The sequence below is a fragment of the Mesocricetus auratus genome, unplaced genomic scaffold (genome assembly GCF_017639785.1).
Source record: "Mesocricetus auratus isolate SY011 unplaced genomic scaffold, BCM_Maur_2.0 Super-Scaffold_100057, whole genome shotgun sequence".
Classification (NCBI taxonomy): Eukaryota; Metazoa; Chordata; class Mammalia; order Rodentia; family Cricetidae; genus Mesocricetus; species Mesocricetus auratus.
In genome coordinates, this window is record NW_024429233.1 from 4,284,822 (window position 1) to 4,307,046 (window position 22,225).

General features: G+C 43.8%; 1 pseudogene; it reads left to right on the forward strand.

The window, feature by feature from the left end:
• Nucleotides 1-5,917: 5,917 nt before the first annotated feature.
• LOC101829298 overlaps nucleotides 5,918-22,225 on the forward strand; it is a 34,695-nt pseudogene continuing 18,387 nt past the window's right edge.

The following is a 22,225-nucleotide window of genomic DNA, read 5'->3' on the forward strand; positions in this document are numbered from 1 at the left end:
TTACTGTTGTAGTGCATCTACCCAGGATCTTCTGACTTTCAGAGTTTCCATGGAGAAGTCAGGTGTAATCTGATAGGTCTGCCTTTATGTGTTACTTGGCCTTTTTCCTTCACTGCTCTTGGTATTCTTTCTTTATTATGTATGTTTGATGTTTTGATTATTATGTGGCAAGGGGACATTTTTTTTGGTCCAGTCTATTTGGTGTTCTGTAAGATTCTTATACTTTCATAGGCATGTCCTTCTTCACATTGGGAAAGTTTTCTTACTTGATTTTGTTGAATATGTTTTCTGCACCTTTGAACTGGATTACTTTGCCTTCTTCTATACCTAATATTCTTTTTTTGTTTTTTTATTCCTTTTTGGTTTTTCCAGACTAGGTTTCTCTGTGGCTTTAGTTAGTCCTGTAACTAGCTCTTGTAGACCAGGATAGCCTGGAACTCAGAGATCAGCCTGCCTCTGCTTCCCAAGTGCTGGGATTAGAGGTATGTGCCACCACCACTAGGCTATACCTAATATTCTTAGCTTTGCCTTTTCACGGTGTCCCATATTTCCTGGATATTTTGTGTAAAGGATTTGTTGTATTTAAGATTATCTTTGGTTGACGAATCTATTTTCTCTAGTTTACCTTTATTGCCTGAGATTGTCTCTTCCATCTCTTGTACTCTGTTGGTTATGCATGCATCTGTAGTTCCTGATCATTTACTCAGGTTTTATATTGCCAGGAATCCCTCAGGTTGTGTTTTCTTTATTGTCTCTATTTCAGTTTTCAGGTCTTGAACTGTTTGAATTTTTCCCTTCATCTGTTTGATTGGGATTTTTTGGCTTTCCTTGCTTTCCTTAAGAGATTTGTTGATTTCTTGCATTTTTTTTTGGTTTGTTTTTTTCTTCCTTTAAGGGATTTTCTCATATCCTCTTTGAAGGCCTCTATCATCTTTATGAAGTTGTCTTTAAGGTCATTTTCTTCTGTTTCATTTGTCTTGGGATGTTCAGGTCTTGTTGATATAGAATCCCTAGACGCTGGTGGTGTCTTATAAGTCTGTTGTTGGATGTGTTCTTATACTGTCTTCTTCCCATCTCTTCTTCCAGTGGGTACAGGTGGGGTCTTTCCCTCTCCTGTTGGGTATGGGACAAGGCTGTATCCTCTCTTTTTCCAAAGGGTGCAGGGGCAAGACAGGAATGGCAGCCGGTGATGCTGGGTATTTTGGTCTGCCTCTGGGTACCTCTGGAGGAATTGGTGACAGGGAGGCTCTGTCAGCTGCAGGTCAAGGGACTTGAAGAGGGAGAGTTGGCCTGGAAGAGTACCTGGCACTCACCCCTCTCTTTCTGTCTCTGTCTCTCTCTGTCTCTGTCTCTCTCTCACTGTGTCTCTGTGCATGCGTCTGTGTGTGTGTCTGTGTGTGTGTCTCTGTGTATGTGTGTCTCTGTGTATGTGTGTCTCTGTATGTGTGTGTCTGTGTGTGTCTCTGTGTATGTGTGTCTCTGTGTGTGTGTCTCTGTGTATGTGTGTCTGTCTTTGTGTATGTGTGTCTCTGTGTGTGTGTCTCTGTGTATGTGTGTCTGTGTGTGTGAGTCTCTGTGTATGTGTGTCTGTGTGTGTGTCTGTGTGTGTGTGTCTCTGTGTGTATGTGTGTCTGTGTGTGTGTGCCTCTGTGTATGTGTGTCTGTGTGTGTGTGTCTGTGTGTGTGTGTCTCTCTCTGCTTGCTCAGTGTCTCTGTGTCTCTTTCCCTGTCTGTCTCTGTCTCCCTGTCTGTCTGTCTGTCTGTCTGTCTGTCTCTCTCTCTCTCTCTCTGTTTCTCTCTCTCTCTCTCTCTCTCTCTCTCTCTCTCTCTCTCTCTCTCTCTCTCTCTCTCCCTCCCTCCCTCCAGAGGGTAGAGAGGCACAACAGCTTGAGGATTTTGTTTGTTTGTTTTTCCTTGGTTTTTGGAGACAGGGTTTCTCTGTATAACATCCCAGGCTGTCCTAGAACTTACTCTTTAGATGAGACTGGGCTTGGAACCCACATAGAGGAATTGGTTCTATCTCTACCATGTGAGAGTCTGTTCATCTGACTTGGTGAAAACCACTTGTACCTGCTAAGCCATCTCACCAGTCCATACCCTTCTGCCCTCCCCCACCCCCACCTCCCCCACCAAACACAAGGGAGCTTTAAATTTTACTACCATTTAATTTATTGATACTTTTAGAATGAAGAGGGGAGAGAATTGGTGCAGGAAAAGAAAGACCAAACATCCAGCTGTTTGGCTGTTTGTACTAAGAGAATGCATGTGCTGCCTTTATTGCTGAGAGAGAGAGAGAGAGAGAGAGAGAGAGAGAGAGAGAGAGAGAGAGAGAGAGAGAGAAATTCTTTATTGCAAGAGGTCAAGAGGTCTCTCCCTTGTAGGAAGAAGCAGTCTTATTTATGGGCTTACAACACAGTGGGAAAACCCCAGGTGGAAGAGAGTGTGTTTTCCTCCTGCTAGATGTTGATGTCAGAATGTCAAGGCCAGGGCAGGAAGCTAGGACTAGAAAACAGGATACACTTAGACTGGAAAACAGGATGGATTTTTGACTGACCAGTGACTCACAGAGACCCCATGGGGGCTAGAGCCCAACAAATTGGATTCATTTTGGTCAGTGGTTCTCAGCCTTCCTAAGATTGCAACCCTTTATTACTGTTCCTCATGCTGGGGTGAACCCCAACCACAAAATTGTTTTCGTTGAAACTTGAGAACTGTAATTTTGCTACTGTTATGAATAGTAATGAAAATATCTGACATGCAGGATATGTGATATGTGACCCCCTGTGAAAGGGTCATTTGACCCTGAAGGGGGTGGTGACTCACAGCCTTAGAACCTCTGGCTCTGCTTGTCCTGTTCTTACCAACAGATTGAGATATTTGAACCCAGTGGTTGTGTTGCACACCTTAAGTCCCAGACCAGAGAGGCAGGGGCAGGTGGACCGCTGTGAGTTTCAGGTCAGCTAGAAGACTCCTGCTACTCAAAACTGACCCCTGCCCTTTGCCTGGCTGTTTGCTCTCTGTGCTTCCTAGACATTGATGATCCCTATTGGTTGTGTATACAAAGCACACACAAGGCTCTGACTTTGGTCTCTTGTTTTGGTGTGTACTTAGCATGTATGAGACCCTGGCTTCAGTCTCTGATAGTGTGTGCATGGCTTGCATGATGCCGTGGCTTCTGGTGGTAGTGTGTGTATAGTCATGAAGTCCTGTCTTCAATCTCTAGTGCTTGTATGTGCACAGCACACATGAGGTTTGGCATCAATCCCTAGTGGTTGTATGTACTTAGCATGCATGAGGCTCTGACTCAATCTCTAATTGGAGTGTGTTCATGAGGTTCTGGCTTCATTCATCTTTAGCACTTATATAATATTTCCTGGTCTTTTTTGAAAATGTCATCATATTTTAAAAGGCACTCTGTTGCTCTTAAATCTCCCATGGCATGCATTTCAGATACTAAGTCATGGTTTTTTAAATATTATTTTTTATGTGCATTGGTGTTTTGCCTACATGTATGTCTGTGTAAGGGTGTCAGATCTTGGAGTTGCAGACAGTTGTCAGCTGCTATGGGGATTCTGGTAATTGAACCTGTGTTCTCTGGAAGAACAGTCAGTGCTCTTACCTCTCATCCATCTCTCCAGTCCCAAGTGGTTGTTTTTTGCTGCTGAGTAGTACTCCATTGTGTAAACATACCACATTTTCTTTATCCCTTTATCCATTCTTCAGTTGAGGAGCAGCTAGGTTGTTTCCAGGTTACCTATGTAGTTGTTTTAAGGCTACCCAAATATCACCCTTCCTAGCCACAAACTTCAGTGGATCATTAATTCATTTTTATTGTTTCTGAGGCAAGGAGCAGGTGTCATCTTTGAGTAACAAGAATCATTCAAGAGCCTAGTGATGAGTCAGTCATGGTAGTATATACCTTCAATCCCAATGCTTGGATTGGGAGGCAGAGACCATCAGATATGAGTTCAAGGCCAGCTTGGTCTACATAGCAAGTTCTAGGCCAGCTTGAATTACATAGTGAGACCCTGTCTCAAAATAGTCTGTGATGCCTCCCATCAACCCTGCTGTTGGCCACTTGAATGAATTCACTTGGTGTTCATGATCGGCTAGGAGAGGTGGGGCTCTGGTTTCCATTTTCAGGGGAGATGCAGCCTTGGGGATGGCTTCAGTTATTGTCATGTAGACACACCATACAGCAGATATATATTGTGTTTTTGGAGTAACTTTCACAAAGACTTCTGTGGTGGCTGTACCAATTTATATTTCTACCAAGAAGTGAATAAAGACTCTCTTCCCTTGGGTCCTTACTCATCAATCTTTTTCTGGGTGACATGACTAGGGTGAAATGGGACCTTGAGGCAATTTCTGTTTGTCATTGAGTTTTTAAACTCTCGTTATATGAGATTTCTTCAATTGTTTATTTTATACCATAAAGCAAGAGCTGTAGAAAACCAGATTAGCCAAAATAACCAATTTTATAGGTATCAGACAATAACAAAAGAGGGTATTTTTATGTGCATTGGTGTTTTGCCTCTATGTCTATATGAGGGTGTCATATCCAATAGAACAAGAGTTACAAACAGAATTGAACCCAGATCTTTGAAAGTGTAACCAGTGATTTTAACTGCCCAGCCATCTCTCTAGCACCAAAAGAGGACATATTTTAAGGACTCCTAAATTTTTCTGCCATCAAAGGCGACATTGTAGAGTCCTAAGAAGAAATGTAAGACTGTTGAGCCATAAAACAGATTGGACTTGTACCTGATGAGGAACAAAATCTGTCCTGTGGTGGCTGGCAAGATACCAGGATTTGAGTGTGTTCTTTGCCCATCTGTGTAACTACTTTGGAGGGATTTCTATTCAGATACTGGGCCTGTTTTAAACTGTCTCTTGATTGGCATTTAAATTTTTTTCTTTATGTATATACATGCCATGTTGCATATGTGGAAATCATAATACTCTTATGGAATAGAGACTCTGTCCTTTCACTGTCTCTATGTTGGTTCCAGGGATTGAACATGGTTCACCAAGTTTTTATGATAAATGGTGTTTACCCTCTGAACCATGTTCTTATTGCTGGTCTTATTAGAGTTTTCTCATCTTCCTCTAGGTCATGTCTTGGGTGTAACTTTCAGTGTTTCAGTTTGTTTTTATTTTATGTGTGCATGCATGTGGAGTTCAGAGGACAACTTCCAGGAATCAATCCTCTCCTTCCACCATATAATTAAGTCTCATGAATTGAACTTGGGTTATCAGGGTTGGCAGCATTACCCACTGAAACATCTTGCTAGTCTTTGAGTTCCCTTGTATTCTTATTTTATTCTTGAGACAAGAGTTGGTTTGTCTAGCCCTGGCTGGCCTGGAACTCTCTGTGAACTCAAGGCCTCTCTCTTATTTGACTGTTACATAACCAGCTGCATCTTTGAAGACATGAAAATCTTCATGTTCTCTAAGGAAGCCAAGAATTTGATGAAAAGTAAGACTTGAAAAAAGGCTAAGGGAGGGATGGGGAAAACACTCATCCCAAGTCATTGGCTTTTTAGTCTCTCTACATAGATCTAGCTGTCCAAAAACTTGTCTTGTAGACCAGACTGGCCTCAACCTAAGAAATCTGCCTGCCTCTACCTTCAGGATGCCACGGTGCTTGGATTAAAGGTATGCATTACCATTCCTTGCTCAATCCCATTTTTTTGAGACAGAGTTTCTCTTTGCTGGCCTTGGCTGTGCTGTAACTCTCTCTGTAGAGAGGACTGGCCTCAAACTCACAGAATCCACTGCCTCTGCTTCCCGAGTGCTGGTATTGATCTAATACTCCTAGGTAGTTTGGACATGGAACATTCTCATCCCCAGCTGGAGCAATTAAACAGTGAATTATTAACAACATTCTCTCTTTCTCTCTGTTGCAGAAGACCCAATGAGTAACCCAGAAGAAGACAGAGAACCAATCCAGAGTAACCAAGGACCAGATGAGGCACAGGTCCCAGGTTTGCATGCAGGGTGGGGTGTAAACATGGATACACTTAAAGTCATGTGGTTTTTAGTGTTACCTAAAGAATTAGCTCTCTTAAATCTTTTTGTTGTTGTGTTTGTTTTGTTTTTTAAAACAAGGTTTCTCTGTGTAGTCCTGGCTGTCCTGGAAGTTGCCCTGCAGTCCAGGTTAGCCTGAAACTCACAGAGATCCATGCCACCACCTCCCAGAAAGACCTCTGCATTCTTATGTGTGTGCATACAGGGTTGGAGTTTGGCTCCCAGCACCACGTGAAGGGACACATAAGCACTGGTTACTCCAGTTCCAAGACATTCAAACACCTCTGTTCTCTGCAGTTATAAGTGCTCACATGTACACATGCAGACACGTAATTGACAATTAAAAACCTCTTTTTAGAAGGGTAATGTTTTAGGAGGAAAGAAGCTAAGGTTGAACTTTCATCCACACAGACATGTACACTTATAACCTGCACTTAACTATATACCACAGACATGTACACACACAATTCTACTAAATTGCCTAGACAGTGGTATGGGATGGTAATTTGCAGTTACTCAGTTCTAGTTAACTAACCTATGTGCCTGTCCTTATACCACTACGTCCTCTGACTTCAGTGTTGTTTCTCTTGGGGTATATGACATTCTACATTAATCTGCAAAAGTTGGGGACCATTCTTGGCCCATTGATTCTACCGTGAGCTTTCTAATCATTTTGACAATTTCTTGGAAGTCGGCTGGGCTCTTGATATTGTCTGCATTTAGTTGCATGGATCTGTGTTTGGGTATATAGGTAGCAATATTAATAAATCTGAGTCTTGAAGTAAATTGCTCTGTCAGTAAAATGTTTGCTGCATGAGGACCTGAGTTCAGTTCCTAGAACCTGTTCTGAATGGTCAAGTGAAGGGGTATGTGCCTGTAATCCCAGCATTCATGGTGCTTGCTGAACAGCCAGTCTAGCGATGTTGCTGAGATTCATATTTAGTGAGAGACTCTCAAAAATATATTTAGGTACCAGAGAGAGGGGCTCAGGGTTTAAGAGCACTGAGAACACTTCAGAGGACAATTTCATTTTTCAGCACACAACCATCTGTAACTCCAGTTCCAAGGGATCTGCTCTCTTCTGGCCTCAGCAGGCATAGCATGCCCAAGGTACACAGGCATAACACACAGGCCAAATAGTCACCAAATATAAAATACATCTTTGCCAGGTGGTAGTGGTGCATGCCTTTAATCCCAGCACTCGGCAGGCAGAGGCAGTAGGATCTTTGTGAGTTTGAGGCCAGCCTGGTCTACAGAGAGACTTACAGCACAGCCAAGGCTACACAGAGAAACCCTCTGGAAAATCCAGCAAATAGATTAGATGGATAGAAAATAGTTGATACATCTTTAAAAATAAAGGAAGACAGTGATTGAGAAAGACACCAAAAGTCAACATCAGGTCCTCATATATGCACTTGAATGTTTACATGGACCCGCTGACACACGTACACACACACACACACACACACACACACACACACAGAGTATGGACAACCAACCGTAGGACACACCCCAAACAAAAGTGCCTCCATTTAGTTTGATGTCAGCACTTGGTTTGAAGTCTATAGCTTTTATTATATTGTGTGTGTTCCTATTATTCCAAATCGAATTGGTACCTTTATCATGAAGGCGAGTTGGTTTTTGTCAAAGGCTTTTTCAGCATCTAGTGAAATTATCATGTGATTTTTGTTTCTTGGCTTGTTTAAATGGTGGATTACATTGATGGGTTTTCGTGTCTTGAACCATCTCTGCATCCCTGGAGTGAAACCTACTTGATCATGGTGGGATGAGTATTCTTATGTGATCTTGGATCCGATTGGCCAGTATTTTAGTAAGTATTTTTGCACCAATGTTCATGAGGGATATTGGTCTGAAGTTCTTTCTTAGTTGTGTCTTGGTGTGGATTGTTTATCAAGGTTATTGAAGCCTCAGAAAAAGAGTTTGGCAAAGACCCTTCTGTTTCTTTTGCATACAAAATTTTGAGTCAAATTGGTATAAGCTGCTCTTTGAATGTCTTGTAAAATTCTGCACTGAGGCCATCTAAACCCATTTTTGTTTTTGTTTTTGTTTTTTAGAGAATTTTGAAAATTGCTTCTATTTCCTTTGGGGTTATAGTTTTATTTAAATGGCTTATCCATTCTTGATTTAATTTTGGCAAGTGACATCTACCTGAAAATTTTCCATTTCCTTTAAGTTTCTGAATTTTGTAGAATACAGCTTTTCAAAGTATGACCTGATGATTCTCTGGATTTCTTCAGTGTCCATTGTTATGTCCCACTTTTCATATCTGATTTTGTTAATTTGCATATTCACCCTCATTGTTTCATAAGTTTGGATAAGGTTTGTCTATCTTGTTGATTTCCTCAAAGAACCAACCCTTTCTTTTATTAATAAAATAATATTTTTTATTTTATTTTCCAGTTTAAATTTAGATAAGAAACAAGGTTGCTTCACAAGTCAGTTCCAGGTCCCTCTCCCTTTCCCTCCCATTCTCCCGTGCCCTCCCCCCAACCCCCCCTTATCCCCTCATTCCCACAGGGAGGGTGAGGCCCTCCATGGGGGTGTCCATAGTCTGTCATTTCATATAGGGCAGGGCCTAGACCCATCCACAAGAGTTCAGGGTGAGAGTGCACCTCACATCGTTCTATGGGAGTCCAAAGTCGTGTATATACTTGGGATGGGTACTGATCTGCTGCCCAAGGCTCAATAGATTACCTAGGCCTCCTCACTGACACCCAGATTCAGGGGGTCTTGATCAGTCCCATGCTGGATTCCCAGGCTGATGCCTGGGATTTAACAGTTAACCTTTGTCTGGTCAGCTGTTTCTGGGGGTTAAACCAGCCCAGTCTTAATCCCTTTGATCATCAGTCCTCCTTCTCTGTTACTGGCTTTCTTGAGTTCAGCTCAGTACTTAACCGAGGGAGTCTGCCTCTTCTTCGATCAGCCATAAATGAATTTTCTGTTTCCCAGACTCTCTGGCCATAGGATTGTATCCTGGCACTCCCCAGATCTATGTCTAAAATCCATATATGAGAGAGTGCATGCCATGTTTCTCTTTTTGTGACTGGGTTACCTCACTCAGGATGGTTTCTTCTAGTGTCATCCATTTGCCTGTGAATCTCATGATTCCATTATTATTTCTGCTGAATAGTACTCCATTGTGTAGATGTACCACATTTTCTCTATCCACTCTTCGGTTGAGGGACACCTAGGTTGTTTCCAAGTTCTGGCAATTACAAATAAAGCTGCTATGAACATAGTGGAACAGAAATCTTCGTTGTATGAATGGGCATCTTTTGGATATATGCCTAAGAGTGGAGTTGCTGGGTCTTGTGGTAGGTTTACTCCAATTTTTCTGAGGAATCTCCATACTGATTTTGGCTCTGCAGGAAACCCTAAATCCATTAGTTAGGCTAATGTTCAATATGAGGATATTGCATGGGTCCAATTTGGCAAATAGAGACCAAGATCTCAAGGTGGAATGTCAGCCTTCCATGTGTAACTCCCAAACCCATATAAAATGGTGGATATGATCCAGGCAGTGGTGGTCCATGCCTGTAATCCCAGCCCACAGGAGGCAGAGTTGGGGCAGATCTGAGTTGGAGGGCAGCCTGATCTATAGAGTACATCCAGGACAGTCATGGCTATACAGAGAAATTGTGTCTTGGAAAAAAGTTGGGTATAATGCCATTGTACTTGTAACTACAGTAGTGGCATGATGGGATAGGGAGAAAGGCAAATCTCTATAACTCACTGGCCAAAGATGGTCCAGCCTACTCGCATCTCATTATAAATACATTGCTCTGAATAAGCCAGACCATGAATGTAACCAAGTTGGTAGAGTGTTTGCGTAGGATGCATAAAGCCATGGGGTTTAGTCCCCAGCACCAGATGAATTGGGGCATGTTGGTACACACCTGTAATCCCAGCAGATGGGACATAAACAGGAGGACCAGAAGTTTAAAGTCACTGTAGGCTACTTAGCAAATATGAGAGTCTTGTCTCAAAGCAGGTACTGAAGTAGCAACAATATGTGCCTAGCCATCTGACTTGTAGCAGAAGAGGGACACATTTGATTCATTAGACACACAGTAGTGAACAATTAAAGGCAAGGAATATATTCACCCCCTAAACTTCCCTCACTTCTTTACTATAAGTTGATTTAGTTTCCTCCTCTCAATTTTGAGATGTTTTAAGCCATTGTTAGACTTGTCTTGCAAATATGCGTGTAGGTTTCAATGAAAAATAAGATTTTGTTGAAATTTTGTTTTTCTTTGGCTGTCTTACCTGACTTCATACCATCTAGGTGACCTGCAAGTCTATAAGGCGTGCATTATAAAGAAACTCAGAACGAGTGTGGAAGTACGCTATGATGACCCTGAGATGCAAGTGTTGTCTGGGGCTTTTAAGCCATACCAGAAAACTGTCCAGCCTCACACTGTTGTCTTACATGGAAAGCCAGGAGTTGGAAAGTCGGCTTTGGTCAGAAGTAGCATCCTGGGCTGGGCACAGGGTAAAGTCTACTAAGACATCTCCTATGCCTTCTTATTCTCTTCTACAGAGATAAAATGGACAGAGAAGAGTAGTTTGGCATAGTTGATTTCCAGGGAGTGGCCAGACTCCCAGATTCCAATGATAGAGATCATGTCCAAACCCGAAAGGCTCTTGTTTGTCATGGATGATTTTGACAATCTGGACTTCCTACAGTAGGACATGAGACTCTGTGAAGACTGGAAGGAATAGTGACCCATATACATCCTGCTGTGCAGCCTACTGAAGAAGTCTCTCCTACCCCAGTCTTTTCTCTTGGTCACCACCAGAGATATGGGCTTACAAAAGCTCAAGTCCATGGTCATGTCCCTCCTCTACATACTAGTTGAAGGGTTGTCTATGGCAAGGAGGACTCAGCTACTCCTCAAAAACTTCTCTGGTGACAATCAAAGAAAGCAAGTCATCCATTCTGTGATAGATAATCACTGGCTCACTGACCAGTGTTAGGTCCCCTCTGTGTTCTCACTGGTCTGTGAGGCCTTGAAGATACAGGAGCAGCTGGGAGAGAGATACACCCCAGTCTTCCAGACTCTTACCAGTTTGTACACCACCTTGGTGTTCCACCAGCTCACCCTGAGAGAGTCTTCCTGGAGCTGCCTCCATCAGAAAGATCGAGGCACCCTGATGGGTTTGTGCAGGATGGCGGCAGAGGGAGTGTGGAGCAAGAAATCAGTGTTCTACGATGATGACTTGCAGACCTATGGCCTGAAGGAGTCGGAGATCTCAGCCCTCTTTCACATGAACCTCCTCCAGGTTAACCAAAGCGCTGAATGGTTGTACATTTTCTTTCACCTTAGCGTGCAGGATTTCTGTGTTGCCTTACATTATGTTTTGGAAGGGCTGGGTAAATGGAATCAGTCCTTTTTCTTCTTTAAAAACCTGAGGAGCATCACAGAGGTGAAGCAAACCCACTTCAACACTCACCATGTCGGGCTGAACCATTTCTTATTTGGCCTCATGAACAAGGACACGATAAGAAGCCTAGAGGTTCTGCTTGGATGTCCCCTGTGCCCCGCTGTAAAGCAGGTGCTCCAACATTGGGTCCTTGTGCTAGGTCAGCAGGCCAATGCCACTAGCCAGACAGATGTCCTGGATGCCTTCCACTATCTCTTTGAGTCTCAGGATGCAGAATTTGTTTGCTCATCTCTGAAAAGCTTCCAAGAAGTGTGGATTTTGGTTAACCAGAGGATGGACTTAGTAGTATCTTCTTATTGTCTCCAGCATTGTCAGAATATGGAGATGCTCCAAGTGGATGTCAGAGACATCTTCTCAATGGAAGTGATTACTGAGCTGTGCCCTGTTATTCCCTGGCAGTGAGTATCACATGATCTTCATCCTAAATCAATTAGCAAATTTTGTATGTTAGTGGGTTTAGATATGGTGTTCAGAAATATTCAGGGTACCAGATGGCTCCTAAAGGATGATTCACTTACTACCAAGACCTGACACAAGTCTGGTTCATCATGATCTCCTGGGTAACCCCTTTTAAAACACTGAGTCAGACTCTGGGATTCAGTTGGTAGATAGATCTCTGGAGACTTGCTTGGCTAGCATGAATGAAGCCCGGGGTTCAATCCCAGCTGTATAGACTGGGTGGGGTGTGGTACTTACTGGCAAGGCCAGCACTCAAGAGGGAGAGGCATCAAGCAAGGTTCCACCAAAAGACAACTAGAATGGTCAAATTAATACTAAAATGCATAAAGGGGATATTTGGTCAGTGTGGCCACATTGGGAAAAAGGACAAAGAACAAATGTCAGTAGGTCTCTGTTGATTCCCCTCCCCATAGTCCATCTTCTGTATCCTGAGGTGAGAGTGAAAGAGAGAAGTGAAGGTCCGGGGGCTTGTTACATCAGAATAGTTCTCCCCGAGGTGTGATTCCTGCTCACCACTGACTCATGGTCTTGCCTCCAGTGTCCTCAGTAAGGTGGCCTGCTCTGTGTAGAATCTCTTCCATTCTGGCTGGTGCCAGGCTTCAGCCTTTCCCTTCTCCCAGTGTAAGAGTCCTGGGTGATTGGCAGTTTCTTGGCGGTCTGTTGTTTCTAAAGTCTGATAGAATCATAGATTAATGGATGAAGTATCTAGGGTGGAGAGAGAGCTCAGATGTTATTGCTGTTCTTCCAAAGGACCAGAGTTCAGTTCCAAGCACACAGGTGAGGTGCCTCACAACTGTCTACAGCCTACAGCTCCAGGTCCAGGGGCTCCAGCGCCCCCTTCTGACCTCCACAGGCACCAGCATTTGCATGCACATATCACACTCAGGCACATGATGTGCAATGCACACGAAAAAAAAACACTGAATATTTTTAAAATAAATCATCCCCATCTTGGTAAGCTGGTTACAGATGCAGGCAGATCGCATGTCAGGTTATTTTAGGACCATTTTGGCAATTTTTCGATATGTAACACATATCATCATTACATGTTAAGTTATAAAGTACAAATAATCTCTTCATTGTTTCCCCTTGATAGAGATTTTGTGACCTTTGTACAGCTTACCTTCCTATCCTCCCTGTCTCTAGTGACTCCACCTCTCTCCATGTTTGGGGATTAATTGTCATTTAGTTGCATTCCTTTGTTTAGTGTATCTGTGTGTCTGTAAGTGCGTGTATGTCTGTCTGTGCATGTCTGGGTGTCTGCATGTGCGTGTGTGTGTCTCTCTCACTCTGTGTCTGTCTGTGTGTCTCTCTGTGTGTGCCTGTGTGTGTGTTCATGCACAAATGTGTCACAACACATGTGTGGAGCTTAGGAGGAGGACAACCAGCAGTAATGGAGCTGCTTCTTCTACTACATAGGTCTCGGAGTTTGAACTCATGGTACCAAGCATGGGTGACATGTGCCTTTAACTCACTTAGCCATCTCAGTAGCTTGGATTTCACCTTTTTTTGAGTCTGCACACACATGTGCAACCATTAACTGTCTGTTTCAATGATCCTTCTTTCCTATTGTCACCCATAAAGACATGTAATTACCTGCCACCTAAGGAGAAAGGTGTGAGTGGGAAGGATATAGCCCATAGCACCTTCACAGTTGATGACATTCTTGGCATACATTTCTACATACAGCTTATTGCTCTTAGGATAGGCACATGGCCCCAAGCATGGACAAGCCAGGGGCTGTAAGTCAAGAGCCAGCACAGCACAGCACACGCTGCAACTTTCTCAGGGATGTGTGCAGGGAGACATGTCTGCTCTCTTTAGACCTGTGAGATCTGGATTTCTTAGGGTGTCTTAAAGGGACAGGCCAGTGTGCTAACAATGCATAAATGTGGGGCTGCTTTATTGTGTTCTTCAGTTCTAATTCTGGAGGCCCCTGTGCATGGTTCTCCACAGCAGCATGCTGTGTGAAGTCTACCTGGGGAGATGCAAACCAACTTCTCCTCACCCAAGTAGGAACCCAACAAAAGCCTAGAGCCACCATTCTACCACAGTAGATTGGGTTATACAGCAGTTTACTGGGATTATTTACAGAAACGTGGGTGACCCCAAAGCAACTGCATCACCCCATGTAAATAACTGCTTTATGGAAAATTGTGTGGTGTAGTCATGTTTTCAGTTAACCATTTACTTCCACATAGATGCTAGCAGCTCTCAAGATCACTTGCTGCTGAAGGAGGGGGATAAAGTAACAGCTAGAATCCCTGGCCAGAGGTCCTGTAACCTTCCATTTGTTGCTAAGGATTATCCATATTTCTACTGCTATATAACCAGCTGTCCTGTATTGCTCTATTTAGTTGATTGCCATAGCTACCGGGAAGTGGAAATCTCTAATCAAAGAGGGAGATTGAATGATCATATTATCCGCAGAGTTTTAAAAAAATCCAGGTTAGAGAGATGGCACAGCACTAAAGAGCATTTATCTGCTCTTCAAGAGGACCTGAATTTGGTTCCTAGCATCACATTGGGTGGCTCATAATTGCCTCTAACTCCAGCTCCAGGGAGATTTGATGCCCTTTTCCTGGTCTCCATGGGCACATGTACACACGTGTGTACCCACATGTAGACACACAGAGACACACATGCCCATGCACAAGCACAGAATGACACATATAATTTTAAAAATAAAAATGTATCTTTTCTAATGGTATAACAATATAGCTGCACCATTTTGCCACTAGGGGTGCTAGAATTTAAGTCAGCATGTGACTAGGAGGGATGAAGGCTCCTGATCATGCTGGCATACTCTTAGGGCATGTTGAAGAATTGGTGAGGTGGAAGTAGCCCTGGTTCTATAGAGCACCAGGCAGGATCCACTGAGCTAGTTTTGTTTTCTCAGCTGTCCTGCACCCTCATACAGTCTCGTCTCCCTCCAGTGGCCTTGCTGTGGCAGTCACTCCCCTTCAAATCTCCTGTTCAATCTCCCCATTTTTCTCCCTGCTGACACAGGACACAGGGTAAGCCCACATCATAGAGTACTGGGAGGACTTCTGCTCTGTCCTGGGCACCCACCCGAAGCTGAAGCAGCTGGACTTGGGCAACAGCATCCTGAACGAATGGGCCATGAAGATACTGTGCCTGAAACTGAGGAATCCTGCCAGAAAGAACAGAGTGATGTAAGTGCCATCCGTTCTGACATGAGCAATCCTTCCCATGGCCTCTCTTGCCAGCATAGGGTCCCTCTCTCAATCCTGAGGTGTGTCCTAACAGGATAAATGCTATAAAAGATGCATGAACCAAGTTCCCAGAAACACAGGATAGGAACTGACAAAAAAGACCCCTTAAAAGAGGTTTGAGGTAGGCTTAATTATTGTGAGTTTTTAAGGATGCCTAGAAGTTGGTTAGTAAAAGACTATGAGAGAACCTTGGGGGCAGGTATAGAATATTTGAGACAATAGGTCAAGGTGCATGGTTTACATAGCTCTCTCTAATCACTCTCTAATACCTTTGAGATAGTGGATATTGTACAAATCTGTGAACAGCTAATTGTTAAATATATCCAAAATAATAGTCTGGGAAAGAAACTTGGCCATTTAATCCCCTTCAGAGGAGGCAGTTTGTTGGTGGAGGAAAAAAGCCTTGAGGTGGAAAAGCAGAATTTATAGAACCAATAGTATATAGAGAGATCTAAGCATAACAGAGCCTTAAAAATGGAGGGGTTTGCCTTTGAGAATGAGGCAGAGGGTGGAGAGATTCTCAGTGGTAAAGAGCACTGGCTCTTCTTGCAGAGGACTAGGGCTCAGTTCCCAGCACCAACACAGTGACTCAACAACCTCTATAACCCACTCCAGATATCCAAGCCCTTCTTGTCACCTACTCCGGTTCCTGTACATGTGTGGTGCACATATACTCTTGTAGGAACACACAGCTACACATTAAATATTGTTCTTTTAAAGAGGGTGAATATTAATCCCAGCACTCAGGTGGCAGAGACAGGTGAATCCCTGAGTTCAAAGCTATCCTGGCTTGTAGAGCAAGTTCCAGGACAGCCAGGGCTACACAGAGATACTCTGTCTTGGAAAAAAAGGTGTGAAAGAGAGAATGCTCAAGCCATCATGGGAGTGATGTAGTGTCAAATGAGAAGGTACCACTTCACTCAGCAAATCCCCCTGAGTAGTCTCTATTAAACCCCTGGACCAAAGGAAAGGTCTGACTTTGGACAACTTTTAGGAGCAGTGAGAAGTTTCCCTTCACATAATTTCAACATAGCAAGTGTAACAAGCCTGGAAGACCCAGGTACCATCAGTTGACGACTTCTTAGATCTGTCCTTGTGAGAGCTGTGGGGAGGCTGGCCTGTCCTCAAGCATTGGGGATGTGGCCTGTCCTCAGGTGGTGGGTTCTGGCCTTCTGTAATAAATGCTACCTTTGAGGGGGCAGCCCCGTGCTCTAACAATAATAAAAATCAGAGCCTGCTGCAGATGACGTATATCTGGGTTAGAATAAATGGCAACTTCTTTTTAGACAAAAAGCCCACTTCTTAACTTGCCGTCCCAACCCAGGGAAAAGTCAGATGAGCCAGGTATGGTTCTTGTAGCCTAATGAATGCCTTGACTTCCTGCCCTAACTTCCCTAGATGATCTGTAGGATGAAATAGGTCCTTTCCTCCCTAAATTGCTTCTCATCATGGTATTTTATCACAGCAGTAGAAACCAAAAACAAACAAACAAACAAAACCTTTCACACTGCATAGCTGAGGAAACCCAGCTACAAAGTGAGTTTGAGACCTGCTTGGAATAAATTAGACCCTGTCTCTAAAAAGAAAAAAAGTAACTGTCAGGAGAGCTAGCACAGGGCTGTGATCCCAGCACTTGAGAGGTAGGGGGAGAATACAAGCATTAAAGGCCATTACAAAGCTGTGTGAGATTGTGTCTCAGAAACAAATGCTATTAAATAAGTAGCAGCTTTGAGAGCTAATCTGAAAGGGTAAGAGTGCAATGAATCTTTTTCTGTCCCCTCCAGTCCAGCTCCCAAATAACAGCACAGAGACTTCTTCAGTAAGAAAGCTTGAACTTAGCTTAGACTTGTCCAACTAGCTCTTATAACTTAAATTGACCCATTTATATTAACATTTTTTGCCTCTTGGCTTTTTACCTGTTTCATTTTGTATTTCTGACTCCCTCTAAGTTTTGTTGGTGTCTCATGTGCACCTACATTCATTTCCTACTTCATTTCTCTCTGCCCAAAAGTCCCACCTATACCTCCTAACTAGCTAGGGGCCATTCAACTCTGTACAAAACCAGTCACAGTGATATATCTTCACACAGTGTACAAACTTCCCACAATGTAAGAGAAAGAGAACTAGGATGTGACTGTACTCCTCTCTCTCTTCCTTTTCTGCAGGTTTAAGAATGCAGAGATTGCATCTGGTCTCCGGTATCTCTGGATGGCCCTCATTAGCAATCGGAACTTAAAATACCTCCATCTGGGAAACACTCTCATGAAGGAAGATGACATCAAGTTAGCCTGTGGAGCCCTGAGACACCCAAACTGCTCCCTAGAAACTTTGAGGTGTTCTCCAGAGATAATGATCACTGTGTGACTTTTACTTGAGAATCCACAGTAATTTCCAGAAAGTTGCAAAAAAAATTTTAAGAGGATTGGAAAGAAGGCAAAGTTCTGGAGGAGGGTGGCCATACTTATCTGTCAACACTATCATTGGGAGTGGAAGAGCCAGGAGAGTTGAGAGAAAGAATAGTCTGTGTACCAGCAAATTGTATGTTTCAGATCGTAGATTTTAAGGTATAAATGCTGCACCACAGTGAAATACTTTAGTGTTTGTAAAAATTAAAAACAGGACCAGTGAGATGGCCCTGTGGGTGAAGTAGTTTGCCACTAAGCCTGGTTGCCTGAATTCAGTCCCCAGAACGTGGGAGAAATGACTCCTAGAATTTGTCCCCTGGCCTCCAAATGCACACTGAGTAAATGAATGGAAAAAATAACTGACTGAAAACAATATTACATGCACCACTATGGCTGAGTCAGGGGGATGGTGATTTTCGGAGGTCAGCCTTGTTTGCCTTGCAAACTCCTTCCTGTCTTCAGAAAAAGTAATGTAGGGGGCATCTGCAGATGTGGCTCTGTTGGTGACATTGCTTGTCTAGAATGCAGAAAGTGTCGCTTTGAGTCCCCATCACTGCACAAAGGAAAGCATAGTGCTTGAACCTGAAAGCTCCTTGCTCAAGAGGTAGAGGCAAGAGAAGCAGAAGCTCAGTATCATGCTTAGCAACAGTAATTTTGAGGCCAACCTCAAAGGCTATGTGAGGCCTTGTCTCAAGATGAAAAGGAGGTAATGTGCAACCTCAGGAAGTTGCTTTGACTGCTTATGTCAGACAGCGAACTTGCTAAATTAGAGCTGACTCAGACCATCTGTCAAGTCATGCTGAAGAGTTATCACTTTCATTCTTTTGTGTTTGTGCCTGGACGTGCTCATGCCACAGCATGTGTGTGTTGAGAGAACAACTTGTGGGAATGGGTTCTGTATTTCCACCATGTGAATCCTGGGGTCAACCTCAGGTCTCAGTCTTGGTGGCAAGCTCCTTTACCCCTGAGTGTTCTCACAATCCCATCATTTTCTTTCATGTAAAAACTAGCCTATTGTGTCTATGGGGGTGTGGTGTGCTGGTTAAGTGTGTGGGCCAGCTGCTATAAGGAAAAGGAGAGGGAAATCTATTTGTGTGCACACACCTCCAGTTGCTAAGGAGCTTAGTCAAGTGTGTGTGTTACTCTGGGTTACCCAGGAGATATGAGAAAAAATTATGTCAGACTGTCTGTCGCTGCAGATTGGATTCCTGTGCGTTGACCCCAGATTGTTATGTGATACTCTCCAATCTCCTCCTCTCAACTACCAGCCTAAAATGTCTCAGTCTGGCAGAAAACAAGGTGGTAGAGAAAAGCATGAGGTAGCTCTGTGATGCCTTGAGAAGCTCCAGGTGTGCACTAGAAAGGCTGATGTGAGTCTTGCTTCCTCTCCACTCTGTGACTCTGCTGTGTCCGAGATGTCCAGGAGATGGGTGGGAGTGGCAGGTGTGTAACTCCAGAATGAGGCCCCATGGCCTCATGGGAAATCGCTGACACTGGGGCATCAGAAAAACCCAGGTCATTCTGTCATAGCCCTTCCTGTGAAAAGGGAGACCAATGGGAGTCAGCCCAGGACCTCTGTACTCACAGAACTCCTTTGGAACGTGATGCTCACATGCCAAATGGGTTAGTTCACACTTGAATCCAAGGTTGGAGATAATCCACTCATTCAGTGACTAATGACTTCCTGCTTGCCTGGCGAAGCCACAAACAGTGCATGAATATGGTTGCCACATGGTGTAGTTGTATGTGACTGAAATCCTAATATCCAGGAGGCTAAGGCAGAAGGATCTTAACAAGTCTAGGTGAGCCTGAGCTTCAGAATGAGCTCTTGTATACACACAGAGAGAGAGAGACAGAGACAGAGACAGAGACAGAGACAGAGAAGGATGGATGGAGAGGGACAGACGGAGAGGAATGGGAGAGATGGACAGAGGGAGGGGGAGAGATGGACAGAGGGGAGGAGATGGAGGGGAGGGGGGAAGCGGGACAGAAGGGGGAGAGAGGGGGAGAGAAGGGGGAGAGAGGGGGAGAGATGGAGAGAGGCAGGGAGGGAGGCAGGCAAGCAGGCAGGCAGGCAGGGAGGGAGGGAGACCAAAGAAATAGGAAAATGTGCTAGGCAGTTGGACCTGTAGAGCATGCATGAGACCTAGAGTTCAGATCCCCAGAACCTATGTATATCCAGATAGGCTTGGTGGGTTACATGGCACTAAGGAGGCAGAGAAAGGATCTCCAGATATCTGGCTTGCCAAACTCTGGATTTAGGGAGGGACCCCGCCTTCCTATATAAGATGGAGAGGGATCAAGCAAGGTGCCCAGTGTCATGCTTGTGCCTCCATAAGCTTGTATACACAGACATTTGCAGCTCCATACACATGTGCATCCACAGACACACACACACACACACATGCCAAAAAGTGGTGTGTCCTAACAGAATGTCATCGCAAATGCCAATCAGATAGCTCTGACTTCCTGTGGAGGCAAAGGTGCCCACAGAGGGACCAGTTTAAGAGTGTTGTTTTGTAGACAGACTTGTACTTGGAAACCTGGGGCAGGGTGATTCTCTTATGTCAATGATCTAAAGAAGGTCAGTTGTTAACTGGTCAAATTGTCCTGTGATTGGAGAGGAGAGTCGTGAGGTGTAGTAATTGTAGAAACCATTACTTAAATCATGATGAGATTGACAGGATCTTGCTGGTGCCTTTTACTTCCTTCTCCAGACATGTCTATGGCATGGCCATTGAGGCAGTTTTAGGCTAAGTTACTCATTCATGGAAGAACTGTCATTAGTTGGCAAAACAGGACATCACACCCATGGTCGCTGCTCAGGTGTGGTGGCAGCTGTCACAGCTCTAGTTTACTTTAAAGTCACTGCCAACACTGAGAACCAAACAGTACATCACTCTTTAAAGGCCAGAGGCAAGGCTAGAAAGATGGCTCCCAAGGTAAGAGTATTTGCTGTTCTCCTAGAGGACCTGGATTTGGTTCCCAGCACCCATATTAGATTGCTCACAACCACGGTAACTCAAGCATCTCCATCGCTCTCTTCTAGCCTCTGCAGGCACTGCACCCACATACATAGATAACATAAATAAAAATCTTAAAGGTGCTAAGCAAAAAAGAAATCACCACTGACGTTAACATAGTTGCTGGGCATTGGTGCAATTTCTTCACCAGCAGAGAACCCATCCCCCCATTAATGATACTGAATATCTGATACGTGGCATCCTAAGAACTCTAGGTATGTTGATGCAGTTAGTTTGGGGGCTACTAAGCTTTTATTTTCAAGTCTGGCAGCTCTCCTTTTTATGGCTAAGTATTAAGTAAATGGATTACACATTGTCAAATGTGTCAATTATGTCAAAATATGTATTCACATAGATTACATAGTCAGTCTATTGTCACATACAGGACATCAACCCCGCTTAGATTTATAATGTTCAGTTAGAGGGGGAATTAACATCGACCAAACCTAGTCCAATTAAAGATGGCTCAGCAGGTAAACAATGATGTTCCATGCCTATGAACCTGAATTCACACCCTACCCCCGGATCCATATAGAAAAAAAAAAAAAAAAAAAAAAAAAAAAAGAATGGACAGCTGCCAAGTTGTGTTCTTGACCCACATGCAAGCCATGGCACACAAGTGTCCTCCTACATGGACAGAACCTTGTAAGGAATGAGAGAAGAGGGAAATTTAAAATGCTTTGTATATGTATGCACTAAAATTTGCTTGATTCTGTAGGTATCTGCACAGTGGAACATAAGAGAGCATCAGATCCCCGGGAGCTGGAATTATAGGCTATCCAGTATAGGTATCAGGGCCTGAACTAAGGTCCTGTGGAAGAGCAGCAAGTTCTCTGAACCTTTGAGCCATCCCTCCAGATCCCATAAATTTTTCTACTGTCTGTTCAACATATTTATAGACATACACCCACATTCTTTCTCACCCGTATCCTGAAGCACGGTTCCCCTTTATTCTCCTGGACACCTCCATTTCTATTTTCACGACATTCTTTCATACACAGTTGTATGTATCTACATAAAATCTTGGACTGGCTGGTGAGACTGCCACCAAATCATGGTGATCTTAGCCTAGGTCCTTGAAGCCAGGTGGTAAAAGACTAAACCGACTCCTTTCAGTTGCCCTCTGGCTAACACCCTGTGCCCCCAAACACACACATAATAAAAAAGTAAAATGAGAGAGGAGTGATGGGCAAATTGGCAAAGAATGGGCTAGCAAAACCAGCAGAGACAGCTGATCCAAACAGGGGAGAGCTCTTGGACCCCAGACTGACAGCGGGGAGGCTACCATGGGACTGATCTGGACCCCCCCAAATATGAGTGTCAGCGAGAAGGCCTGGGCAACCTATGGGGCCTTGAGCAGTGGATGAGTGTCTATCCCTGGAATACAAACAGTCATTGTGTGTCCATAGCACAAAGAGGGATGCTCTCTCAGCCTGGACTCTTAGGGGAATGCCTGGACCCTACCCAGAGTGAAATGACAGACTCTAGATATCCCCTGTGTGGAAGGAATTGGCAATAGGGTGGGAGGGGAGGGAGAGGGAACTGGGATTGACATGAAAAATTAAAAAAATAATAAAAAAATTAAAAAAAAGAAAAAAGAAGTAAA